This window comes from Podarcis liolepis, assembly GCF_965112155.1.
Source record: "Podarcis liolepis genome assembly, chromosome: 1".
NCBI classification, from domain to species: Eukaryota; Metazoa; Chordata; class Lepidosauria; order Squamata; family Lacertidae; genus Podarcis; species Podarcis liolepis.
In genome coordinates, this window is record NC_139554.1 from 64,021,874 (window position 1) to 64,047,164 (window position 25,291).

The 25,291-nt window shown below is 39.8% G+C and overlaps 1 protein-coding gene and 1 long non-coding RNA gene across 4 annotated transcripts in view; one reads left to right on the forward strand and one right to left on the reverse strand.

Moving 5' to 3' along the window:
• Nucleotides 1–25,291, reverse strand: part of MPPED2 (metallophosphoesterase domain containing 2) — a 134,129-nt gene that overhangs the window by 20,544 nt on the left and 88,294 nt on the right. The window lies entirely within an intron of this gene.
• On the forward strand, nucleotides 12,372–17,135 carry LOC310689191. Its single transcript, XR_014517390.1, has 3 exons — nucleotides 12,372–12,712; nucleotides 13,259–13,360; nucleotides 16,935–17,135. It is a non-coding gene; the product is annotated as an uncharacterized lncRNA (long non-coding RNA).

Consider the following 25,291-nt stretch of genomic DNA (forward strand, 5'->3'; position numbering starts at 1 on the left):
GTAATTAGAAAAAAACTCAGTGTAAATGTGGGTCATTCATTTCTTTTGGTTTCAATATTGTTAAATAAAGAGGTCAGCTCACATGAGAATAGGTTTATACAAAATCTAATTTTAAGCCCACCTCTCTTTGTTCTGTTGCCTGAAAGACGGCCCCTTTAACCTTAGTTTCTAGAGGAGAAAAGCACATACTTGACAGAAACGAGTATGAGACCGCTGAGCTTGAACTGAAACATAAACTTTACTGATTAAGAATCACTTATTAAGGGTTTTTGGGGGGGAGGGGGAGGGGGAAGATTCCATGACTTAAATATTCAACAGTTTAATATACACCTGCACTTTCATTGGTGGTTAAACACATACAGAGAGAGAAAATCGAATGACACATCAAATACAGAAAATTGAATTTCTGATTTTTATGTAATAGCATCCAGAGAGAAAAGCTGTGATTAAATAATACTGTTTGGTATTTATTTCTTGATTTTCTACAATATTTATAATCAAAGCAGCTCTCAAAAGAAATAATTATAGTAAGTAAGCAATTTAAGTACTTACTTAAATAAGTATAGAAATAAGCATGTTAAAACACAGTACAATTTTTTTGAAACTAGAACAAAGCAGCATAAAATGATCTGGAATGATTTTCCTTTCTCAGATTGTTAAAAGGCAGAAAAATCTGAAACCCTAGGACTGGGCTGGCAAGGCCAAAAGGTGAGAGAAGGCTTTTTACTCCCTCCACCTTTTTTTAAAAAAAACCACCACACATAGTTTGTTCCAATGAGAGAGAAAAATAACTATTTGAGGTCCAGGGTTGGCATAGTTCCCTCTCCCGTTGGTGTGTGCAGAGAATGAGGGGCATTTGTATTTATATACTACGTTCTTACAAAACATCAGGGCAATTTACAGCAGTAGCAACAACAATAAAAGAATACAAAATGCTCATTAAATACAAAACACTGCTTCTTCAAAAAAATCCCTGCCCTTAAGATCCAAAGCCTCTTGAGATCTACCCTAGAATCTGTTTGCATTTCTTACAACCCTACCAAGCATTGCTATGATACCAAAGCTTTCCAATGTTGGTCTAGTGAGGACCTCTGCAAGAGAGGACCTTTCCCTCTCCACAGTGGACCTCTGCCTCTGTCTGCAGAAGTGGAGATCTGCAGTACCCTATGGCACCCCCAGAGACCACAGAATGGCACCCACCTTCTTTTTTCCTTCTTCACCTCTAATTAACCATTTGCTAATCAAGTTCTATTTAAAAAATCCATTTGTAGTTTGTCAACATTAAAATGCTGAGTGTTTATAATTGCTGTAACTATACCTGCATGCTTTTAAATAATAAATACAGTCGTACCTCGGAAGTTGAACAGAAACCATTCTGGAAGTCCATTCGACTTCCAAAGCGCGGCTTCTGATTGGCTGCAGGAAGCTCCTGCAGCCAATTGGAAGCCATGGAAGCTGTGTCAGATGTTCAACTTCCGAAAGAACATTTGAAAACTGGAACACTCACTTCCGGTTTTTGATTGTTCGGGAGCCGAAACGCTGGACTCCCAAGGCGTTCAGGAGTCAAGGTACGACTGTAAATCAAATTCAAAAAATAGCATCAAAATCAGAAACAGCTATAATTACTTACGGTACAATACTGGTTCCCCACACCCCACTTTTATTCTGCCAAATATCACTAAATAGAACTAAGCATGTTCTGCTTAGTGCTAATAGGTAGTGTTGACTTACATGGCAAATGATTACCAAACTTAATCGATATACAAGCTGTCCACAGTACTGTAATTCACCGCACAATTGCCACATTTTTAATGCTGATTTTTCTTTCCCAAAAAGGGGTGTGTGAACATTATGCAGTATGCTATGGTAAGGTGGCTGGAAGCAAGCTTCACCAATTATCCTTATTTCAATCCTTGTATGGCATAAAATTTACACATTTGTGCCTTAAAATGGTTACATGGGCTAGAAAATGAAGGTCTGTGGACTTTCCATAACAAAATTGAGACTGTAATTTTTTACAGACATCATCTCTTGAGCTACCAACTCTACCTTTCTGTTACAGAGTGACATTTAACTACAGGGATATTTTAAAACAGTGCCTATAGACGACTGCATGCCCACAGAGTTGCATGCTATATTTTTTCCAATTTTTAAAAAATGGAAGCCAAAAGGCAATTTTATCTGGTAATGTAAAAAGGAAATACATTTGTATTGTGAGCTCATGACAGTACAAACAAAGAATATTTTTTATGAAAGAGCACAGCCATGCTGGATATTTGTTTTTCTTTAATAGCTATGTTTTGTTTTTAAGTTCTTGAACCATGTTGTAAAGCTTTGTAGTTCAAAACTCGACAGCTGTGGAGTATAGATTTTATACTCCAGGTTCCCAGCCCCAGACAGTCTGATCTGATAAAACTCTAGAAACTTACAGTAGCCCATTATATGGACAAACTATTCATTTTATATTCACCTCCTTGTCATGTCAGTGCAGAGGTCATCTAAAGAGAGGAGCTAATTAATCAAGCTGTCAGAGCCAATGAGGAGGAGCATGTTAATAGGACTTTTATTTCACCCAGGAAAGCAGCAGTGTGACAGGAACCAGGAAATATAGCCTTGGTGTTGCTGTTTATTAGCAATGCTGAAATCAGTAGTAATAGGAGCCAAGCAGCTTGTGCTTGACAAAGTGCTGGGTGTCAGGAGCCGGCAGCAACTTGAAATTAGACTGACAAGAAGCAAGATTCTTATAATATAGATAGCTGATAAATAGAAGTCAAGGTCTAAATATACATCCAGATCAAAAGCATATTGGAAGCCACAGCTGCTATAAAGGAAAGAAGAGAAAAACAACACAAGGCAACTAAATTTTCCTTCCCAAACACACCTCCAGTTTTTCATTTATTATTTTTTTTAAATCATCCTTTCCAGGGTTGGAGATCTGGAGCTCAGTTGTACGGATCCTGACTTCCTGGGTGTATGTGGGTCACCTTTGTGGAGCACAAAGTTTGGGAATAAAGCACAGGGCATTGCTGCACCTCATAGTACTGGCTGAAGGGGCTAAAGCAGGCTGTGTGGTAGAGAGATAGGAAGCAGCTAGAATACATATTCAAAGGTGGGGGAAAGCAAGACACACACACACACACACACACACAGAGAGAGAGAGAGAAATGGGGGGTGGCAGAGAGAGAGAGAGAGATCTGGGACTGAGTTATATCTACCTGCCTTGCCCCACGTCTCAGGTCCAGGAGCTTTCCATAGGAAGCTGCTTCTAGAAGGTGCTGCAGGAGAAAAGAGACATTCTGACTGCCATCAAACAGATGGCAAAAATGTCGCCCCATTTAGTCATGAATGCCCGTGTGTGGTGGTGGCAGGGTTGGCAACATCACCCCAAGTGACAGAATGGAGAAGGCAGATAACCTGTGTAGGAAAAAGGTTGCTAAAATTGATGGGCAAAGTGGGACAAAGCCCTCCCAAGATTCTGAGCCACAGACCAGTCTTTCTCCTGACACCCAGGGCCATTATTACTACATTGTCCACCGAAAGGCTTCCTATATGCTTCTGCCCATCCCCTTTGCTTTGCCAGCAGGTCCCATGCCTGTCTTCAGCATCTTTCTCCCGCAGAAATGGCTTCAGTAGGACGGTGAATTATTTTGCTTACACCCTTCTCCTTTTTTATCTGCAGGAGTCAAGAGTGGGGGAGAGAAGCTAGGGTTTATAACCAGATGGGGTAGGGGACAGGACACTGGTAAGGTTCGTCCCCCCCCTAGTCAATCAAACCACCCTAAGCCATTCAGAAAAAATCATTATTCCTGTGGTGTCATCCACAGAGTGTGCCAGTGACAGAGAAAAGGAAATTTAGACATGCTGGCCAAATGACCCGGAAGCTGCACACCGGCTTCCTCGGCCAATAAAGCGAGATGAGCGCCACAATCCCAGAGTCGTCCGCAACTGGACCTAACGGTCAGGGGTCCCTTTGCCTAATCTAGATAACAAAGTGTGATGGTGGGTTCTATTCACTTGACTTGCAAAAGTAAATCTGAGTACAGCCAGTGATTTCAAAAGTATACCTAGAACTTTTATAGCAATCCTGAACCAAAGCTTGTAATTTATCTGCAGTTATTTTGTAACTATTTTTGTCTCTGTACCTCAAATGTTCTGGACGCTAAACAGAACAAATTATTTTTGCTATTAAATGTACAGCTATGATTGCAATGAAGTTAGATGAACGGACGATATACCTAAAACAGCAAATTTATCATGCCCTTGTGACTGTGCATTTTATACTTCAAGCCACAGTAGTTTTTTTTAATTATCACTTTCTAGAGCCTTTTAAAGTTATTTTATTAAGCCATAATTTCCAAATGAGTACAGTGAGGTGCCCTCTATTAACTTCCCTCACAACACTGAATCATGCTGATGAATATTGGTGTAGAAAAGAGTCTTCCCTTTGGCATGGGTTAAGTTGGGCAGTGTTTCTTATACTGTTGCTATTATTTATATAGTTCCATCAATTATATGATGCTTTAAAATATTAAGTAAAACAGGACCCTGCTAAAAGCTTTACACCTAAAAGTAGGCAAAATAATGCCAGTGAGAAGTATGAGAGAAGCAGAAGAAAAAGAGGGGAAAAGTGATAAGAAATGTCTTATACACATAATTATTAGGCCCTGAGAATAAAGTGCAGGATGTGAGCAGGGCTTACAGTAGAAGCAGATGCATGTTTAATCAAGATTTTCAGTTGGGCTTACTTCTAAATATGTGTGCATGGGATTGCAGCACAAATGTATAATAATAACAAGTTCTGAGGAAGAAATCAAAATTCCGTGCTATGGAGTATCAAATTCTGCGCTCAGAATACATTATGTCCACTATGATTTCACAAACAGTTCTGCAGTTACAACACATTAAAGTGTTTCACATGCACTGCAACCACAGGCCACTTTAAATCTGACAAACTTTTGAACTTGGCTTACTCTGTCCTTTCAAGACCCAATAATTTCTCATAGAAATATGCCAATAGGTAACATTAGAAAGTCATTTTGTGGCTGGAAAATGATTGTCTGGCCCTTTCACATGCTTGAAAACTTCCAGAAACTGTTGTAACAGACAGAATATATTTAAAAGAAATGCCCTGAAAAAGAACATTTAAGGTTTGTAAGATTAAATCATAGACTAACATTGGCAGAAGGCCATAAGTAAGCGTCAGTGTATTTATGCTGAATTCAAAGACATTCAATGGAAAGCCTTTAAGAGCACACTTGTTTTGTCATCAAAATGATGGGCATGATAAATGCACTTAGCAGAAAGAAACAAAGGGGCTGAGATATAGCAAAGGCAAGCCAGAGAAGTTGATTAGAGTAATCATACTGAGACGGAACAAGATCATCAACCAGGATTTGGGCTGTAAAAGAAGAGAGGAAAGGGAATATTTTAGAAATGTTATGAGGGAGGGGGAATCAAATGGGAGGAAAAGAAAGAGGGATGATCTAAGATCGTTCCAATGGTGCATGCCACCTAGTCAAGCCAAAGTAAAAGGAAACAACACATCCCCATTGCAACATTTTAATTGGCATCATCAACAAGCTATCTATTCTTAACAGAAAAAGAAAATTGAACATGCATGCTGAAATATGAAGACAACTATGAAAAGAAGTAGCTAGGTAGCCGTGTTGGTCTGCCATAGTCAAAATAAAAAAATTCCTTCCAGTAGCACCTTAAAGACCAACTAAGTTAGTTCTTGGTAACTAACTTAGTTGGTCTTTAAGGTGCTACTGGAAGGAATTTTTTTATTTCAACTATGAAAAGAGATCAATATACAGAGGCATTTGTCACCATCGCAAGAATAAAAGGTTTTAGCAGGCAACCCAGAGAAAAGGTTAAAATAAGAAAAACAGGTCTTTGATCAGAAGACATCACAAAAGCTGAGAGAAAGCAGAGGAGGAGTTGAGCAGAAGATATGCATTAAACAATTCAACAAACAGGGGGGGAAACAGTAATGAAGAGACCTCAAATCTCCTAAAGACCTGAAAGAAGCAAGTGCTCAAGGAAGGCATAAAGATTCAGAAAGATAGGACTATGCAAGAGACCATTATTACAGAAAGGTATGTGAAGAGGGCAAACCTTAGCATATGAAAAGAGGCTTTCAAATGATTGAAATAGCTCTAGGTCAGTGAAGGAGGGTCTGTGGTTTATGGTTGTTACAATGCTTTTTAAAATATTCATTCTTCTGATGACCTGTGAATTGTGCTTACCTAGTCTTCCATTTAGTAAGTTATAAAGATTTGAATTCAAACACTCTAAAAATGAATTTCATAGCTATTTATCAGTTTGGTCTGGAGGTCTTTCAACCGAAGAGCCATTTTGTATCAAACACCGATAAACACAGATATCCCCCTCTTTGCACTGAGATGTGCAATAGGCATCAATACACTGAAGTTGTCAACTGGTTTAAAAACTGACATGATGCTGCTGGTCTGAGATAAAATTCTGTTTTGGATGTGTATTATTTTAATATTTAAAAGGACAGCCAAATCTACAACCCCATGCACACTCAAGATTGCACACAGAGCTCATATGTAAACACAATTCGCCATTCACACAAAAGGAATGTGTGCAATGGAGGCCTTATATCCACAAGGGATTTCTAGGCTGATAATTGCCTTATTTTTAAAATTACGGTAAACTGAAATTGTTAAAATTAAATTTTAAATTATTTTGCTCAAATTGCTCCTCCTTTTTTGATACCTGAGAAAATCTCTGGTGATTACCATGCAGTAAAGTTAGCCATTGCAGTGGTACCTTGGATCTCGAACGGCTTAGTTGTCAAGCAAATCGGCTTCCGAACACTGCTAACCTGGAAGTGTTCCAGTTTGCAAACATTTTTTTGAATCCAAACATACAACGTGGCTTATGCAGCTTCCAATTGCATGCAGGAAGCTCCTGCAGCCAATCGGAAGCCGCGCCTTGGTTTTCGGTTTAGCGAGTCGAACAGATGGGAGCAGATGGGCACTGTCCCTACTGAGTTTTTGATTCCATCCAGTTTCTGAGATTCCACAGAAGCAAGGTAACTTGCAGTGTAGACATAGCCCTAAATTCAAGAACCTCTTTCCATCAAGTACTTTTTTCTGAATGTTTTCTGAAATCCTCCCAAATGCAGGACGTAAATAGCTTACTACGTAGCTTCATTGGCAAGTGAAACATATAGCAGACCATATGTCTCATTCAACATTCATTTTGCAGTACTGTCTATGTCTGTGACAAAGCACCGCTCCCTACAAAAAGACTGCCAGAATTGTTTTTCGGAATTGTTTCATGACCTCTGCAAGAGGTGTTGCTATCTTAATTCAGAAGGGAGCCTACACCTTAACCTAATGACATTGCTATAGGAACCTTATTTACAGTATGATAAAAGAAACTCTTTCTTTCTTACAGCCCCATTAAATCTAAGCCTCATTTAACTAGCAGGACATTTTTACAATGGGTTTGCTGACATACTGTGATAAATGGCTGTGTAACATCTTTCAACAATAGCTGTGGCCATAGTCCTCACTATAATGTATATAAACACAGCATCTTTTTAAACAATGCACAGTCCTCAATAGCAGGAAGTGAAGTAACTCTGCACACAAATACTTTTACTAAGATTTTTTTTGAGTGTGTGGAAAAGAAGAAACCTCCACTGAAAACTATGAGAATTAAAAGTTTCTGAATAGCCCAGAGTAGTCTTTGAAATTGTGGTGCAGGCAGAATGATTTCCGGAAACCTGATGCTTTAAAGATAAAAGAGTTGGCAATAGGATGAAAGCTGCCCTCCCCCCCCCCTTTTTTTACATGTCAGAGAAATGAATGGAATGGCTTATGAATACATGCAGCTTGCTCATTCAGGAGCCACACTGGTGCCTATTTGTCCTGAAATATCGGTGTTAGGTTACTGTGGAAATCTAAATAATCATTAGCTAGCATGAACTTGATCTGCAAGAAAAATGTGGGCAGGAGATGGCTTTGCTGAAGAGGCTTAACAAACCTTCAGAACTCCACTGTGATCAAGGCTTCTTTTGAGTGCTTGAGCTTTTACAACGCTAGGCACCTTTTAAAATTTGTTATACATTACAAACGGCAGTGATATGGAGGGGATGCAGGTCTTGCTAAATGGTAGGATAAATGGAAGTTTATTCAACAAGCGCAATGGTCTTCCTGCTCATAGCTAGACTCTGATATAATTTTACATAAAATGATATCATAAAGCTGGACATGGTAAAGCTACAGTATTTACACTGGAGACTAGGGTCTGACATTCTGTCTAAATGAAATTTCCCAGTTGTCCCAAACACTTTTTATCTTGTTTCCATGCTAGCAGTTAGAAATGTCACTACATATTGCCACTGTGACAGATGAGGAAAAGCACAAGAAAGCAACCTCTCTTAACTCTGCAGAATGGCAAATGTGGAAAAGCATTTAGTATTATGTTCCACAGAGGTCCAGGATTTGGGGCTCTCTTATTCTCTGAACTCCAGTTCACTCAGTTAAACATGGATTCACACACACACACAAAAGCAAAACAAGAGTGCGCTAAAAAGGGGGGAAAGGCAGCCACACGGAGGTTAATCTGGGTCAACTCTGCATACAGAACCCAACTGTGCAGGGACATTGCCATTTGATAAACCCTATAAAGCCTGGAAAGTCTGAAACCTCCAAGCAGAATATAACCCACTAAGAGTGATAAACTTCCCGTTTTTATTTCCTGCTAATTTCAATACATGACATATGCCATGTGTTTCACCACTAACTTGTGATCCTCATATAATTACAGCAGATTATTTCTACCCACTAGGCAGACCTAGCATCAGCACATGACATGTTGAAGCAAGTGCCAGGGCCCACGGGGTGTATCAATGAAGGATCCTGCATAATTTTAAAAAGAAACAACAATTTTTAAGGGGCTAGCACTGAGAGGAAAAGCACAAAGGCGGGCAACCACAAAAGTGACCTTATTTCCCTTCCCTAGGAACGCAAACCTTTATACGAAAGCATTGGCTTATAACCAGTAATTTAACTGCAGGATATAGTGGATTCAGGTACATGCCCCCCGCCGCCACCGCCAATATCACATTATGGCTTTTGCAATTATCATACAAAAGCATCTATATAAGTCTATAAAAAATAATGTACTAATAGTGCAATCCTATATATCTACTCACATGTAAGACTCACTGAGTTCAGTGAGACTTACTCAGAGGTAAGTGTGTAAAACACCTGACTACCTAGCTACTTTGGCAAATACGCTCTATGAAGAAAGAACCAAGCTTTTACCTGATTTACGAAGTTTGTCTGCTTGATCACCTCAAGGATATTCTAACTTGCCACACACAACTCAACAAGTGGCTTTTTACAAGTCTGCATAGCAGGAATGTGGGGAAACTTGGCTCTCTGGTGGAATGTAGTGTGCAACTGACTTTGTACCTACTACCCCAGGCATGGCCAAACTTGGCCCTCCAGATGTTTTGGGACTACAACTCCCATCACAAGGAGAAGGGGACGACAGAGGACGAGATGGTTGGACAGTGTTCTTGAAGCTACTAACATGAGTTTGACCAAACTGTGGGAGGCAGTGGAACACAGGAGTGCCTGGCGTGCTCTGGTCCATGGGGTCACAAAGAGTTGGACACGACTAAACAACAACTATGTGAACTCCCACTCTCTGCTAAAGCCTTTGAATGGCTAGTGTTTACATAGGAGAGAGCTCTTAACCCACTTCCCATGGTTTGCACTAAAGAGCAAGAATCCCATACACTTGTGTTGGAAGTTCAGGGCATAATCAAAAGTTCGGTTACTAAAAAATAAAAATAAAAAGATTTGACTATTTACTTGCACCATCTATACTTACAGTGAAATTCTGAAGATAGTGGAGAACAATTAATTTAAGAGATATTACTATTATAATTATCATACAATTCTGAAGATAGTGGAGAACAATTAATTTAAAAGATATTACTATTATAATTATCATACAAAATATGATTACTGGTTTTTTTAATCTCCCTTAGAATACAAATTCTCCAGAATTTTAAGATTATGACTTCTTTGTTTATACTGAAAATGTGCCACGCTTATAAAAAGGAGCTCATGATATTGCTTTTAGGCCACGTTTTATGAAGATTTTTTGACAAGCTTCTCATACAATATTTAATATTGCTACTTTCGAGTTCACAAGGTTTAACTTAAAAAGCTCTCAGATGTCAGTGCAAGTCCATGCTATAGCCTGGGTTAACATAAAGGTTGAATGTGGGTCACATGCAATCTTTCTACTGTGCCATCAAAAAGTGCAAGGAGGTGAGATTTTATCATGTAGAGCTAAATCAAAGTTTTTGTGTTTTTAGGAGTCAACAGTAAAAGTCATTTGGACCACTTTTTAGTAAACACCCTCTTTAACTATTTCAAATGGATATGTTAGGTGCTTCTGAGCCACAGAATAAGAAGCTACCTTCTGTTGAGCTGTTGTCTATTAATAAAAGAGAATGCATGCATTTGAATTTTACAGACTTCTCCATTGTTCTCATTCTATCAATTCAAATTAGTCTAATCAAATAGTTATCACCTTGACCTTTTTATCACTTTCAAGTTGATGGGATTTTCCAGTTCACCTACATTCCTGTCATAGAAAAGCAACATTTAATCTTCAGCTAAAAAAGCTTAATACAAAAGTAAGGTATCAAACAGATGGCAGTTCACCATTACGTGCATATTATAATTTTTTAATTTCTGTGAGTCCTGGAAGACCTGCTCCTTGCCTTGCAGGCCTTTTCCCACCTGCCCTGGGAAGATGGGGCCCTGACTCCAGCTACAGAAGCTGAGGCTGCTAAACAGACTCTCGGCCAGGGGTATTGTTTAGTGGGGGTTGTTTGGAAGTGGGTATGTTGCAGCTATTGATGTTAATTTTTGTATCTTTATTTTAGATCTTATGATTTATGTGGAAATAGTTTAATATGTATGTGTACTTTTTGATGTTTTATTTATTGTTTATGACTACTTTTGATGTTTGCAACATATGTACTTTTTTCATGTGGTAAGCTGCCTTGAGAATGGTTTGAACGATGGAAAAAGTGGCATATGTATTTCATGTAATTTATATACTGCTTGGTTGTTTAAAAACAAACCTCAAAGTGACTTTTAACTACATTAAGTTCATAACTAGAGGTACTACTGTATTTCAAATGGATGTGTATGATACTTTCTCACAAGATTGTGCTCAAGGCTCCTCACAATGATTGTGTTAGGAGTACAGAACATAAGAAAAGATAAGAAAAAAGGAATGCAAAACAATCCAAACCAGTCTACTAATGATTTATAGATTTTTAAAAAGTTTGCAACAGGGAGCATCTACTTCCAGGTTAGCGGAGCTCGTAACCCAAAGCGTTCGCAAGGAGGACGGTACGTAATACGACGTTCCACTGTATACATTACCAGACTATCTCTTGATTTCTATCTTTACATATTCTATTCTGCCTGCTGCATTTTTCAGAGAAGGCAGAACCTGCAAGAGAACAGGAAATTCTCTTCTGCTCTGGTATAGCAATAATATGAATATATCTGGAAAGAATTAAAAAACTGTAATTTGTGGGCTTTCCCCCTTTGCTTTCCTCAAGAGAGTCTACTACACCGTAGGCTGCTGACTTCAAACCTGTATAACTAAGCTCAGCAAACTCACTGCAGTTTCACTGCTTGCTAAGATCCCAAGCTGGGGAATCACAGTCCTTGAAATATAATTTCCATGAAGTTATGCAAGTTTGAACAGCAGATCTTCTATACTGAATAGTTATTCTGAATATATCCTGAGGGAGTCATGGCATAGTAAAATTAGATTTAGTGCTTGAAGCTAAGGTTTTTCAGTTACCCTCAGGGTTATTGTTTTTAAGAATTGCCATGCTCACTGAAGAACATTGTCCTGGGAATGCAAAGCAGGAAATCAAAAATTGCCATAAATTACTAAACTCGCTCCAACAAAGCAAAAGTTATTCAGATGAAATACTGTCAACTGAAGAGGAACTTTTTTTGTAATTACACATTACACCCTGTAACAAGCAGGATAAATAGCATTTATGGCTTCAATCCTATTCCCACTTACCTGGGAGGAATCCCCACTGAATTTGACAGGTCTAAGTATAAGACCATAGCATAAGTTGTACAGAAATGTGTGTATTCATGTAATTAAAAATGAATTCATGTCACTAAAAACAAACAAATAAATGGCTGAAAGAGATGCGGTCAAACTGATCAGGCCAAATAAACAAATTGTTCAACTTGCTGCCTCAGGAATTCCACATATGTTGGATGAAGCTCAGCATTGTATTGAAACCAGGGCCATCTTACCCATAGGTGCTAGGGGTGCAGGGTACCCGGGCGCCAGGCTCTCAGGGGCGCTAGGCCAAGAGTCCACGGAAGAGCCTGTGGGCTCTTCTGCTGTGGGTGGCTTTGCGCCGCGAATTTGGGGGCAAGCGAGTCAGCAAGGTGCTGAGGTGGCCGGCCGGCTCCGCCCTCCTGCACGCCTGGGAGTGGTGTAGGGCTGTGGAGAGGCCCACCCCGCGCACGTTGCTTACACCACGAGGTGCCTGGCTTCGCTCAGTCGCTGACGCCTCAGGCTGGTTGGTTGCGCAGGGCTCCTCTGCTGCTTGTGTTGGTTGCTCCCCTCAACAACTCTGAGGAAGCTTTCCTTAAAAAAGGTCAACAACTTTGTGGTTCCTCTCCCTAAAAAAATGTCAACAACTCTGGGCAGCCCGGGAGGGGGGCCGCTAGGCTGATCTTTCCACCCCAGCACCGCATATGCTAAAGACAGCCCTGATTGAAACTATAGGGTACCCAGTTTTACAGAGCTCACAACTGAATAAAACTACAGTGGTGCCTCGCAAGACGAAAAGAATCCGTTCTGTGATTCTCTTCGTCTAGCGGTTTTTTCGTCTTGCGAAGCAAGCCCATTGACGGATTAGAGGATTAGCACTATTAGCGGCTTTTAGCGGCTTATCAGCTTATCGGATCAGCTGATAAGTGGCTTAGCGGCTTAGAAAAAGGGGGGGGAAGGAAAAAAACCCCGCAGGAACTCGCAAGACATTTTCATCTTGCGAAGCAAGCCCATAGGAGATTCGTTTTGCGAAGCACCTCCAAAACGGAAAACTCTTTCGTCTAGCGAGTTTTCCGTCTTGCGAGGCATTCGTCTTGCAGGGCACCACTGTAACTCCTTTTTCATATCTGCTTTTACTTATTTGTCCTAGATTGAAGTCAATGGGCCTGCCCATAAAATGAAAGTCTACCATGAAGGACTAGGGTGATGTCCTCTGCTTCCAGGAACTCTTCTCATTGTAGGCCTTTTGAGGGTGAGTTTTGAGTTTGTTTGGGCTCTGGCTGAGATCTCAGAGGCTAAGAGTGAGGGTGTGTGAGAAAGAAAATGAACTGATATTGATTTTTTTATATATTAGTAACTTAGTATTAATAACTTCCTATTTATGTAATGTTTTAAAATGTTAACTGTGTATTTTTTGTAATATTTTGTTTAAGCTGCCTGTTGCAGCTTCAGTTTTTTGAACAACGCTTAAGAGATATTTTTAATATATTAAGCAGCATAGAAATTAATAATAAATCAGTCAATAGTCGGTTGCACAGATTTTCCATTTACAGTGTAAAATGTGAAATAGATAAGACAATGTTTAGGGTAGCATTCAAAGGGGCATAAACCCAACACATTTTAGATTTCAGCTTCTTCAGCAGAAAGTACTCCTATTCCTAGCTGAGTGTAGCATGGCAATCCACTTGCAAAATGGAGTTTCCAAAGCAGCTGATGATGGGAGTAGGCTGTGCAAAAAAGGAGTCAGAAATTCTACACAAGCCCTTTGTATGAGACAATGAGTGAAATAAACCTCAACTGAAAGAAAGGTGAAATGCCAAGATACCTCCATCTTATTTTTCACACCATTTTCCGCCCTTCACACATACATACTCCAAACAATACACAGTAGATCTTGTGTGCACAGAGCCACCAGGGCACCCTTTAGGGGACATTCCTGGAGAACTGTGGGGATTAACATGTAGAAAAAAGGACAGCAAAGTTCTGTCTACCCTCCTCCACGGGGATCACCAGAATAGAATCCTAGAATTGTTGAGTTAGAAGGGACAGCAAAGGTCATCTAGTTCAACCCCCTGCAATGCAGGAATCTCAGCTAAAGTATCCATGACAGATGGCCATCCAACCTCTGCTTAAAAACCTCCAAGGAAGGAGAGTCCACCATCTTCCAAGGCAGCCAGTCCCACTGTCAAACAGTTCTTACTGTCAGAGAGTTCTTCCCAATGTTCAGTCGGAATCTCCTTTCTTTCAACTTGAAGCCATTGGTTTGAATCCTACCCTCCAGGGCAAGAGAAAACAAGCTCGCTCCATCTTTAGGTTGTCCTAAATAATGCGATTGCAAAATGCACAGCTGTACTGACCATAAGCAAATGCATTCAGTTTTAAACTACTAAATGAGAATGTTAACATTTATTATGAATTAGCAGTACATTATTTGCTGTCTTCTACGCAGTCTGGCCACTGTATCTATCACTGATATGTGCCACCTATGCCTTGCACTGCATGCCCTCTTTCTACACCTTGCCATTGCTTGTCTCCATTATCAGTTCAGGAAGAAATTTCAACAAAACTCTTCCTCTGGTCACTGATATCTCTGGGAACCGAATCCATCAAGATATTTCTGACCCCTGTTCATGCTACTTTAACTGTCTGGTGAACAGGAAGGAACTGATAAAAATAGAATTACAATGCCCTTACAGATGAACTAGCAAGAGACTTGATTGTGATTGATGCCTGAATAAACATACAATAGCAGGCCATACATCTCAACAAGGCTTTGATAGAAGTAGAAAAAGAGTGTAGGTTTTCATTGCTTAGACTACTGCGTTCTTTTCTCAATGAAACATTTGGGAAAGAAACAATTCACTACAAAACCCCCACAAGGGGATTCTGGCTTGTTTCTTTCATTAAAAGTAAACCAGAGAAACAAATTCTACAAGCTTGCTATTTATATGACTCCGTATGGTAACTGTGAATGCACAAAAATGAATGAGACTATTTTTCTCCAAATAGCTCTGAATTACAAGCCTGAATGGAGGCAAGTTTAGCAATACACTACTGTTGCTGTAGGAAACACTGTTGTTCCCCATAGGAAACATGTAAAATGGACGCACATCTTTAAACAACTGTACATGTGCATCTGGGAAACCTTTTAGCATGTCTAAAGACATGAAGCACCCACGTTTTTCATATTTATATCTTAAACTATTCCTACCAGGGCCAATTTTTGTAAATACTTAATTTTAAAAATTACTTTTCAGAATTTTGCGAATATAGGCCAGTTATCAAGGTATAAAATTTGGCATACTTTTTTTTAACACTGTGGTAGCCTTCTCTCTGTAAGATATTTACTTAACTTTCATCAGCAAAAAGAGCGCATGAAGATTATTAGTCAGAATATGTCAAAATGCTGGGTCAAACTGGGTGGATAATGGGCATGCTTAAATCCCCCTGAAATTGTTGCAGAAAATTTGGTAGCCCAAACTGCTAATGCAGCCTTCACCATCTGCTGCCCTCCAGATGTTTAGAACAACTTCCACCAGCTCCAGCCAATCCAAAGCATCTGGATGGCAGCAGAATAGTGAAGGCTCTGCTAAGGCCTCAAGAACAAGAAAGCAAATGAAAATTAGATCAAACTTTGGGGGGAAAAACCCTGTCTCAACATACATTCACATGTCAGAAGAAGAACCCTGCTGGATCAGGCCAAAGGTCCATCTAGCACAGTATTCTGGTCTCATAGAAGCCAACCAGATGTCTACAGTAAGCCTACAAGATGCCTACAGTAAGCCTACAAACAAGACAAAGTGCAGCAGCAGTCTCCCTAATTTTGTTTCACAGCAGTTGGAATTGAGAGGCATATTGGCGATAATATACAGTCGTCATGACGAGTAGCTGTTACCATTATTAGCCTTATCCTCAGTGAATTTGTCTCATCCCCTTTTAAAGCTGTCCAAGTTGGTAGTCTCATCATTGCATTCTGTGTCTGAGAATTCTACAGTTTAACTATGTGCAGGGTGAAGAAGAACTTCCTTTTAATTTATTCTCTCCTATTTATTTATTCTGCCTCTCTCCTAAATATTTTAAAGGTAGCTTTTTCTAGGGATGCTTGAAGAATGTAATCTTTGTGAATTCCAGTACTAACTGAGCTGTTCCACATTTCTCACAATAACATGTGGAGCAAAATGTAGCTATCTATCTGATTTCACACTTCTCTGAATGGTTTGGCATTTAAAAAAATGTATTTTAAGATGCATATTCTTAGAAAAACATGTTTAAAATATGCATCTAAATTCATATTTAATTACAGTTTTCCTTGTAAATCTTACAAAAAAATCTGTAATTAAAATGAAAACAGGACAGTGTTTCTCATTTGAAAGTTCTAATTTCAGTGAAATAATATTCTACAGTAGTAAGTTTAGTAAGTGTAGTTTGATGTCTACCATGTTCATGAAACCATATATCCAAATTATGTACATCACACACAACTAAAATTAGCCACAATCTCCACTTTGATGTATTTCAGCACTGCTCTTGGCACTCAGTCGGGTGGCCATCATAGATTATGCTATGTTACAGCCAAACTATAGGAAATAGTTCGTTTGGATGCAAAAAACAAAACATTTTTAAGCCAAAACATCCCAAGGCAGCTTTATCTAAGTAATCTTGACACAACTGGCTTGACAAAGCAATTTTTCTGTGAAAATGCTTTTAGTATAATATGCAAAGCCATCGACAAAAGGTATTTGTTAAGAGAATTCAAGATATAAACATATAGTTATTCAGTCCTAATCCAACACGCATAATTTAAGGATGACCTTTTTATGTTACAGTGATTATTCTGACAAACACTTGCTCACGTCTGAAAAAATGGCACATATGGTTAGAAGCAGTATGCATCTGAATACCAGCTGATGGAAATTACAGAGGTGAATGCCCTTACACTCAGGGCCTGCTTGTGGGCTTACTAAGGGCATCTGTTGGCAACTGTGAGAACAGGATGCTGGGCTAGATCGGCAACTGGCCTGATCCAGTGTGTGTGTGTGTGTGTGTGTGTGTGTGTGCACGCGCACGTTATTGTTTTGTTTGTTATTATGTGATATTTTTTGTGCTTTTACATTGTCAACTGCCCTGTGATCCTCAGATGAAGAGTGCTTTTTATTTTTATTTTTAAATATTCTTAAGCTCCTCTTTTCACATGGAGTTTAGTGTGTGAGCCTTTATATTTAGGCCTAGTTACATACCGTATTTTTCGCTCTATAACACGCACCCAACCATAACACGCACGTAGTTTTTAGAGGAGGAAAATCCGTAGGCATGCCACCCGTAGGCATTCCCTCCATAACACGCACAGACATTTCCCCTTACTTTCTAGGAGGAAAAAAGTGAGTGTTATGGTGCAAAAAATACGGTACTTGGCAGTCAGCTTGAATTGGTTTCAACAAAAGCTATTTATAATTTACACTAATATTGGGTCATCATAACAAAATCTTGCCCTCAGGAGTCAGCTTATCTGCATTTAAGTACGTGCTAAAAAGTGATGCAATCGAAGAAACAATTTAAATGGCACTTCCCCACTCGACACATGATTTTTAAAAACTTCAGTGTAGGTGTGCAAGTTTATTTGCAACTCGCTTTGGATAATACCAGTTGTAGTGGCTTGACTAGCCCTGGGTACACAAAATAGTCTCAGCCCTGTTTTCCCCATCTGTGAGAATACTCTAATAGTTGCTGGCTCAGACTGTAACCATTGGCCATGCTTGCTGAAAAAGTGGGACCATGGGTGTGGTGTGTACAACGTGCATGGCCCATGCTTCTGCACATGAGAGGGTTTCCTTTCTAGGCGTAACACTGAGGTCTGATGCAAATCTATTTGAGTCTTCTCCAGGGCAGGCAAATCATTATCAATTAATGTCATGACTCAACTATTGTTTGAAAGCCCTACATCTCCTCAGTCCATATATTAGCTGCTTCATTGGGTTGTGCTTTGTCCATGCTGACCTTTCATGTCTTTTGGAACACAGTTAAATAGCAATCTTATACCAACATCCCTCTGTTTGACACAGTCCAGACATAATTCCTGTGAAGAACGCTGTAATAGGATCTGCTGTTCAATAACTCCTATACAACACATAGTCTTGACTTTGTAGCAACTGGGGTGGCTTCTTCAAAGCTTATTTGGGGAGCCTGGCACACTGAGCCCCCAGTTTCGGGGGGGGGGGTAGCAGGATGGGGAGAACAAGGCATTACTGTTCAGATTCATAATTCATGATATTATTTCTTTCCATTGCACTACTTAAGGAAAAGTCATATATTTCCTCTGCAGCCCATGTTTTTGTTTAGCTTCTTCTGGTGCACTGTAAATCTAAAGTAACCGCAGTAATTGACATGCCAATGGATAGGAAACAGATGAGGGAGTTACATTCTGCAGTTTTTCAGAACTGTATATATGTATGTATATGAAGCAAAATATAAGCTGTACATCGTTAATATATTTCAGCCTACTTAGACTTCTTTTATCATTCTACAGCTTAATGAGCAACTGGAATACAGTTTTCCCACATAATGCTCTTATTTAGAATTTGAGCCCCCCCTCCCCCAGTCATTTCCTTTTGGGTTGCTTTCCTACAGATTCTTCTTTCTATTCTTTCCTTCAGTTATCAGAGAAATCATCCTTCATGTATTGATTCATTTCGACCTATGTCTGGAAGGCAAAGGGAATCAAATTAACTAATATTTTACTTTTGCATGAGATTAATGCTAATGCTTACAAAGAGGGAAATACATTCCCGTGATTTAATTTTCATTCTCTGGTTGATTCTCAGTGATTTAATTTTGCAGAGGGTTGTCTCTCTGCTTATTGTCTTTTGAGCTCATATTGGGGTATTAGAGATAGAAAACTCCTATTATGCTGTCTTCCAAGTGCCGAATTGTTCTCAGTACTATCATCTTGAGTGCTTGTCCATTCTAATTTTAAATAACTCAAGCAATGAGGCTCTGTAATTTCCTCCTGGAGACTGTTGCTCAGTGTAATCAATGTTACTGACAGAAATTTTACATGATGTACAGCCTAGAATTCCTGGCCTTTAATTGGAGCCAGCCTAGAGCCAGCCTTGACCAGGATATGGCCTCCAAACTGCAGTTTATGATGCTCTCTCTTGAAGAATGTGATGGCTATCCAAATCCAGCAGCAACATTTTCATGCCTCAGTCACGAGATCCTCAGAGTGATCTGCGGATGCTTATGGAACTTAGCACCATAAATCCAGAGATGCTCAGCCCCCAATTATCGAGTATTTCACAATGTAATGGTCGCCTCCTCCAGCTACTTCTGCTTGGGTGTGCAGTGGGGCTTCTTGGCCAGGTCCAAGCCAAGGCCAGGACATGCAGGAAGAGCCAATGGAGCCAGTTTAAAACAGGAACCCTGCAGGCCAACCTGTCTCCTTGCCTCTCGACTCTGTGCAGCCCAAGGTGGCGGCAACAGCAACAGCAGCAGCCCGGGCGTGGCTTTGCCTTGCTGCCTCCTCCAGCTACCATATATCCACTCAGGGCTGGCAAGCCAATGAGGGCCCCAACGCCCACCCTCACCATCACAGGAGCCCCCATGCCCGACCCCTAGCTCACCTCAGAATTATCCCTAAGACCGTTATGCAGGGAATGCTCTGGGACTGATTTTAGGGTCCAAAGAAGCAGAGGTGGTGACCAATATGTGGTGAAATTTAACGAAATTCTTTCATTGCTTGCAGTAATTTCTTTTCCTACATGATGCTCATACCCATTTGAGGCTCAACATACCCGTTAGTTGTGCCAGGAATGCTGGCATATTGGTAGTGATGCTTTTTCCTGATCTTTTCTCTGCATTGTATAGAGCCATATTAGATATGTAGAAATCCGGAACTGCTTGGATTGTGTCATCTGGAATATTTTCAGTTCCTTTGCAGGAAGGTTCACTATCCTACATGTCCATATGTTCCATATAGAATAATAGAATTGAAGAGTTAAAAGGGACCCCAAGAATCACCCCCTGCAATGCAGGAATCTCAACTAAAGCATATATGACAAATGGCCATCCAACCTCTGCTTTAAAAACCTCCAATGAGGTAGAGTCCAAACCTCCCAAGGGAGTCTGTTCTTGTTCAGTTCGACTGCTCTTGCTGTCAGAAAGTTCTTCCTGATGTTTAGTTGAAATCTTTTCTAATCTATATTAAAAAAAGGTAAAGGACCCCTGACAGTTAAGTCCAGTCACAGATGACTCTAGGGTTGCAGTGCTCATTTCGCTTTACAGGCTGAGGGAGCTTTGTCCGCAGACAGTTTTTCTGGGTCATGTGGCCAGCATGACTAAGCTGCTTCTGGAGAACCAGAGCAGTGCACAGAAATGCCTTTTACCTTCCCGCTGGAGCAGCACCTTTTTATCTACTTGCACTGGCGTGCTTTTGAACTGCTAGGTTGGCAGGAGCTGGGACCGAGCAATGGGAGCTCACCCCATTGTGGGGATTCGAACCACCGACCTTCTGATTGGCAAGCCCAAGAGGCTCAGTGGTTTAGACCACAGCACAACCCGCACCCCCTGTCTAATCTATAGTCTTGTCTAATCAGTATTGGTTGAAGAATACCTCCTGCCAGAGCCAGACTTCAGTGGGCCTTGGCATGATACCAACAAATGGGTCCCTGCCCATTGCTTCTGAAACAACTACTGAAGTTGGGACCCCTGCCCAATGCTGCTCTTGTCACCACCCCCTGCCATTATGGCTCCTGTCCAGTACTGGCAATGCTTGCTGTTGATGCCAGTCACTCACTCTCCACCTCACCCTGCATCCTGTTGAGCTGGTAATATATTTGAATGGGAGATAGCGAAACTACTACGTGGACCTGCTTTGTGGCAAGTGGCCATGTTTTGATTTCTTGAGATGCAATGCTTGGCAATGGAGGATCTAAGAAAATGCTTGCCCATTGTGGAACAGAGCTAAGTAGCATCTTAGTCACCTCCCATCCTTAACTGTGGCCTGTCAGCTAAAGAACCATGGCAAGAGGGGGTGATTAGTGGCAGCATCAGGTAGGGCCCCTGTTGGAAATAGGCCCTTCTGGTGCCCAGCTATACTTAGATGAACAAAGGTCTTGCCTCCTGAAACATTCCATTACAACTGCACTTCTTGCTCACTCTGCCAGCACATGTATTGATTTGTATATATCTGATTGTTTAACTTTAGATTATTCAATATTTTATTGCAATATATTTTATTTGGAAACCACACACAGGATGGGCAGTTAATAAATAAATAAAATGTGGCTGGGTTAAATGCTAAACATTAAGCCAAACTAATCTTCATTGCAGGCAGGGCAGGTCAGTCTGATAGCTCAGCCCTGTTATGGATTCTCTCTTCCTTACTTTCGCTAAACCAATGCCACTTAAAGGATAAGAAGAGCTTATAGAAGTACTGATAACTGAACAGTAGTATTTAGACAGGAGCTGCTCAAACAATACTATTTCCAAAATGAAATGTAGGCTCAAAATGGAGTACCAGTCCTTGGCCCTAAGCATCTCCTTCCTGATAGATGCATCAGGCTACAGATGCTTTTTTAGGTGATACTAGCTGAGTTTCAGTTAACTCTTTTTTACTATATTTCTCCCCATCTTTTGTTAAATATCTCAATCCTTATAATTCTTAAATATAATTTTAAAAACATTTTTCAATATATGAATATCAAGAACAATGCAGAATATGAATTACAATGACAAGAACAACACACACAAACAGACACCAAGTTTAGGGAAAAAATCCAAAGTACAAAGGAAAAAATGCACACGCACGGAAGTTGATAGGTATGACAGAGTTACATTGTTGCTTTATATGCTATCTTAATATTGTCTTGTTTCCTGGCTAGAGGGAGGGGGGGTGGGATTCTATAAAATCAAGAATTCACCACCGCAAAAGCCAAAAGTGAGAAATGGTCATGAACTGCACAGAAAATCAAACCAAGCAGATTCAATAGTTTAAATTTTTTTTTTTACCTTGGGCTGCTCTAATTTTGGGGCTTAATTTTTCTAATAAAGTAACTTACTATACTTTGAAATACCGTAGCTCTAAATCTACTTCTGTAAAGTCTTTCCGGCTGTAGGCAAGAATGACTCTGGCTGCTGACAACTTTTTCATACAGACTTATAAGTTTTTCACTTGATCAGGGGTGACTCTTTCCCCATATTTTTATGCATGCCCTCTCTGTCTCTCCCTCTCCCCCCCCCCCCCGCCCCACAGAGGATTGTTGACTAGATCCTTTGGCAGAATTGGTGTGTTTTGCTTTTATACCTCTCAGCTTATCCTGTAAAAGTAATGAAGGCTGTATGTAACTCTTTTTCCAGATCACTAAAATAAATCCGGAGGGAATTTAATGATTGTTTACTTAATGATGGCAGCCACAGCAAATGACATTTAGCCATGTATTATTTCATACAGGTCATATGTATGACATGAAACATGACACTGGGGCATGCAGAACCCTGCATCTTGTTAAATAAAGAAAACTTGATCCAATACCAGCTTTCCTGAGAGTACGATGCACACATCCATCCCATTATTTAACTGCATCTCCTGTCTATTCATGTGGCATTTCACCTATCAAGCCAATCTGAGGCAACTATTAGATGGATTTTATTCAAAGTACGACAAAAGAAGCTTCGTTAAAGCAAATACAAAATAAAATCTATTCCACATCCTTTATTCATTGATTTCATAATATGATCTTAAAACTAACTAGATTGTGTTGTCTATAATCATGCATATGTCAAATAAATCTAAATTCCTCTTTGTGTGTGTCTTCTTTATGGATAATTATGCACTAGTTTTGTTGGAGCATAATTACTTTATTCACTGGTGAATAATTCCTTATTTTTTAATTCCCTCCCATGAGAAACTAGACTGGCTCTCTCCTTGTTGTCCTTCCGCAGGCAGGTGAATATTTTCTTTTTCCAACAGGCTTGGAGCTGACTGCTTTTAATGAAAGGGCCAGTGCTGTGCAGCTTTCAGTGTAATTATTTGTATAATGTAAGTAGTTTAAGCAGCTTAGTCATGCTGGCCACATGACCCGGAAGCTGTATGCCGGCTCCCTGGGCCAGTAAAGTGAGATGAGCACCGTAACCCCAGAGTTGTCCGTGACTGGACCTAATGGTCAGGGTCCCTTTCTAGTTTTAATTTTATCTTTTTTTTTTTTTTTAATTTTTTTAAACTTTATTACAAGCACATAAAATTACACATACATAAAATCAGACATATACACCTGGAAAAGAAAGAAAAAAAAACGAACAAAGAAGAAAGAAAAAAGAAAACCAATCACACCCTTACACACATTTGACTTCCAATAACCTCAGCTTTGGATTAATATTCTACATATATCATCTGCAGTTATTTTCATTCATCTTTCCACGTCGTAGGAGTTAAACATCATCTACTGTTAAATTATTAATTCCTAAATTAATCTCAAGGTAACTTAAAAATTTGGACCAATCCTCTGTTTTTTTGGGGTTGTCCCGCCTAATATATTGTGTAAGTTTCGCCAATTCCACATATTGATACAATTTCACCCGCCACTCTCTCATTGTTGGTATTTCGGGGGATTTCCATTTCTTTGCTATTAAAATCCTTGCAGCAGTAGTAGCATACTGAAAGAAGGTCTGATCTGATTTTTTTATTTCCTCCCCAATCATCCCTAAAAGGAAAGCTTCGGGGTTCTTGGGGAAATTATACTTCAAAATTTTCTTTAACTCCTCGTAAATTTGTCCCCAGAAACCTTTCACTTCCCCGCAGGTCCACCAAATATGAATGAAGGTCCCCACCTTATCTTTGCACCTCCAACAAGTATTATCTGCTGTTCTATACATTCTCCCTAATCTGGCCGGAGTCAGGTACCAGCGGTACATCATCTTGTATAAATTCTCCCTTAAATCAGCACATGCCGTAAATCTCATGCCATTCTTCCACAAAGTTTGCCATTTGTCATAACCTAGCTCATATCCAAGGTCTTTATTCCATTTAGTCATTACCTCTTTGATCAGCACTTCCTTATTTTCATTTTCCAGCAGTTGCCTATACATTTTAGATAATAATTTATTGTTACTCTCAATAATCTCTACTTGAAATCTAGATTTATTTTCTCCCATGCCTATTCTCTTATGTTCCCTCCATAGTGCGTTAATTTGGTGTAAATGAAACCAGTCCTTGATTTTCTCTTTTAATTCATCCTGCTGTCTTAATTTCCACCCTTCTTCTGATTTAATTAGGAGATCTTCATACGTCCACCTTCTACCTGTCATGTTTACTTTCTTTATTTTGATGATGTCCACGGGTGAGAGCCACCAAGGGATACTTTGTTCTATCACGCTTTTCTTCCTATTCCAAACTTCTAAGAGTGGCCCTCTAACTGAATGGTTATAAAAACCTCTATGAGTTTTATCTTTCTCCTGCCAGAGGTAGGCATGCCACCCAAATCTTAAATCAAATCCTTCTAGGTCTAGTAGGTCAGTATCTTTCAGTGTAACCCATTCTTTAATCCAAAGTAAACATGCCGCCTCGTAATAGAGCCTTAAATTTGGTACACCAAAGCCCCCTCTTTCCCTAGAATCCATCAAATATTTAAGTTTCACCCTAGGTTTCTTCTCCTGCCAAATATATTTGGTCAAGGTCCTTTGCCAGTTTTTAAAGCAGGCGGTACCTTTTATGACTGGTAAGTTCTGGAACAGAAATAACAGCCTCGGGAGAATACACATCTTAATCGATGCCATCCTCCCCGTCCAGGACAGATTCAATCTACGCCAGGTGTCCATGTCTTTCTTCATTTCTTTCCATAGTTTATTATAATTATCCTCTACTAAGTTAATATTCTTTGGGGATAACCAGATTCCCAAATATTTCACTTTATTTACTACTTTAATGTCCACCTGTTGTTCCAACTGTGATCTCTCCTGTGCTGTTAAGTTCTTTATTAATATTTTGGTTTTCCCCCTATTTAACTTGAATCCGGATAGTTTACCGAACTCTTCCAAGAGTTCTACCGCTCTGCTAATACTTTCAATTGGGTTCTCTAAGAAGAGGACCAGGTCATCAGCGTAGGCCTTTAGTTTGTATTCTTTCTCTCCAATTTTTAATCCCCTAATATTCGGGGTCGCTCTTATTTTGTTCGCGGCTGTTTCTAACACCAAA